A 3,392-nucleotide genomic window follows, 5' to 3' on the forward strand; every position below is an offset into this window, starting at 1 on the left:
ATAATTCGGATGATTTGAGTAATTTTAACCTATTTTAACAGTTTCCGGTACGCCAAAGACGGAAACGGGTCCCGCGGCCAATCGGGACGTCTAAACCGAGCTATAATTTCACATTTTAAATTAAATTATCAGACAACCACTATTTTCGGGTCGTGTGTGACCAAACTCATTTTTGAAACATAAAAACGGATAATCGTGCTAGGCACGCAAAACGAGAAAAACGACTAATAGCAATTGTGACCATGGAACTCTAAACGATATCACAATCTGAGTCCGGAAAAGTGTTTCTGGGTTAACATTGCCCCCGGAATGAGTACAGGAATGGGTTAACAGTGTCCCCAGATGTACCGGTTGATACGATTAAAGTTATATTAATAATGAGTGTATAGTAATGATCGTAGGGATCATATTACAGATTGGACGGGTTAACTGATATTGATTGTTGTTACCTGCTTGCATGTGCTAAGGTGAGTTTCACGAGCCCCATTTTCTGAATTGTTTTAAATGTTTTCCCGGGGCGGAATCATGTTACTACTGAAATATTTAAGTACATACTGAACGCATGGATTTGCGTGGATTTTACTGAAGGCATGGATTTGCGTGGATTTATATATATTGTTTATTGTACGGGAATCGTACAGAAATGTACTAAGATGGTAATTGTCTGAGTTGTTAATATTGTAAGGTCCCGCAACAGTGTTCTGGGTTAACAGTGTCCCCAGATGTCATTGGAAGTGTTCTGGGTTAACAGTGTCCCCAGATGTCTTTGGAAGTGTTTCCGGGTTAACTTTGTCCCCGGAGTGGGTACAGTACTGGGTTAACAGTGTCCCCAGATAATATTATATTATGATATGGATTTATCATGGTTTACTCAAATTGTGAAACTCACCAACTATTCGTAGTTGACCCGTTTTCTCACATGCTTTTCAGGTACAACTAAGATGAAGTGATTTCTTACGTGCTAAGTGCTTGATGTGTGTAAGATTTGCGTACAGGATATTAGGATACATTATAACAAATAGAATTGTGTATCGTATTGTATGATGTGTGTATCACCTAGACGGTAATGAAATACAAGATAATGTAATTTGAAGCATATTAATGTATTCAGTTTTCTTTATAAACAATGTGGTTGATATCAGAGGTGTCTGTTGCATCCCGTTTACGTTTCCGCTGCGGTTACGGGGTGTTACATCCAATCTCATTCTCAAATCTTTCTCACTTATACAATCTTTAGTGCATTTCCGATCTTTATGAGAGTCTTTAACCATTTGCATTTTCTTCTTTAATTCTTGAAGAGATAGATCAATTAAAGAGTTGAAACTGTATCCATGTAATTGCAAAAACTTGATGTCTTTGTGTTTGCTCTTTAATGACTCATACTCTCTTTCATCTCTAGCTTCCTTTTCAATTCTTTTCTTGCTTCTTTCAGCCTCTCTAAACATATTCTCTTCCTTATCCATTCTCTTGCTTACCTTCTCTACATAATTTGCTACATCATCCACGAGAGCATTGTTGTATATTCTTTCAAATGTGTCAAATGATTGTAAATTTAGGAAGGCATGTTTATGTCCGGCTCTTATCAAGAGTTCTTGTTTAGGCTCTCTACTCCTCCGACCATCAGCCTCTTGTGCAATCTTTTCTTTAGACATCCTCTAAAGGTATTTCAAATCATATTTGAGGCTCAAGAGGTAGACTCTATCCTCATTTTCTTTGTCATCAGTCTTCTTTGTCCTTTCTTCTTCTTTATCAATCTTCATATGTTCATCTAAGTTGTGAAGGGCTCCGATCATGGGTACTTCAGTTTGAATTATCTGAGGCCCTTCAACAACCTTGGGTTGTGTTTCCCTCGAAAGATGATGACATGCTGATGTATTCAACAATTAGGATCTCTAGATGTTACAGCTTGAATCTGAAAGTGCGAAATTCATTGAGAGTGAACAACACAAGTAAACATTAAGCACATTCTTCATTGATAACTTGAAAGATTACAAGATATGACTTTTTAGCAACTTTCTCTCTCTACTCTCTCTCTCTCTCTCTCTCTCTGATATTCACCAAAAGTCTGCATAATAACGCATAAGTCCCCTATTTATAAGAAACATGAACAAGCTCATCAAGTCCGTATATGATATACGGCGTATATCATATACGCCGCTTATGATATGCGTTGACTTGAAGACTTATGCATTGGCTATCAAACTTAAACTATACATTTGACATTTTAGCTCTACACAATCATATCTAAGACATCTAAGACCCTAGAAATAGACATTTATGTCCTAACAGACTCCCCCTTGGATGTTGCTAGGTCTTCGATCTTCAATCTTTAGTCTTTCCTCTTAAAATTCTTTGCACCAAATCATCATACAGTATTCATGGATACCTGGTGTAGTCTTGACAGCACCTCTTTTCCATGAACTCCTACGTTGTAGTCTTGGAGGCATTTGGGTTACTAGTATCCATATAAAAAGGATATGATCAGATTATTACTTATATCTGATCTGTGATAGGTTCATTCAACATATTCTCTTGAAAAACATGAGATTTGAAAGTAACAACTTATGAAAGTTTGATATTTGAAAGTAATGACTTTGACTTCTAATCATTTTCAACAGACTCTCATCTTCATCAACTTCACAATCTTCCTCCATTAACCTATTTTAACCTGTAAACATCAAAACAAATAGGTCTGTGTAAATACAAATGAGATGTTAAAGAATTTCCGGACAAGATTCCACAAAATTTGGAACCAACTCTACAACACCATCAATTTCACTTCTAACCATGTTACCTAAAGTAGTCAACACTTAGTAATGAATCATTATCATCACAAGACTATTTTTGGTATGGTTACAAAAACTTCCGTAAAATCCTACTTATAACCAAACAAAAATATCTTTTCCCTGTGTAATACTGTGTCCCTCGTGACTAGACTGTCACCTTTGTCCCAGTATTTATGACACATTTTGTCATTTTGCAAATGGATAAGAACCTTATCATGCATGACAGATATAGAACATATACGACGTAAATCATTCTATATATACTCTAACATATACGGCGTATAAGTGTAAGACTTATATAGCGCATAACTTATGCGGCGTATAAGTCTCATACTTATACGTTGCATAAGTATGACCAATCAAACATTTGATTTCATGACTTGTTCTCACCAATGCAATGTCACAAGTACAACTTAATGTCCTTGTACATTAGAAGAATAATTTAAGTAAGCTCAACTTTGAAAAAAAATCACTATTTTACCAAGTTCAAATTAATGACCTTGATTAAAACAGATACACATTTTGATCATGTTGATTTTGATTTGAAGAAACTTTACAAGTTGATCCATGAAAACACCCAGAGATATAGTTCACCCGCCCATCAAG

The sequence above is a fragment of the Bidens hawaiensis genome, unplaced genomic scaffold, assembly GCF_021521415.1.
Source record: "Bidens hawaiensis isolate Kalapana, Puna unplaced genomic scaffold, B.hawaiensis_p1.1 tig00042902_1, whole genome shotgun sequence".
Classification (NCBI taxonomy): Eukaryota; Viridiplantae; Streptophyta; class Magnoliopsida; order Asterales; family Asteraceae; genus Bidens; species Bidens hawaiensis.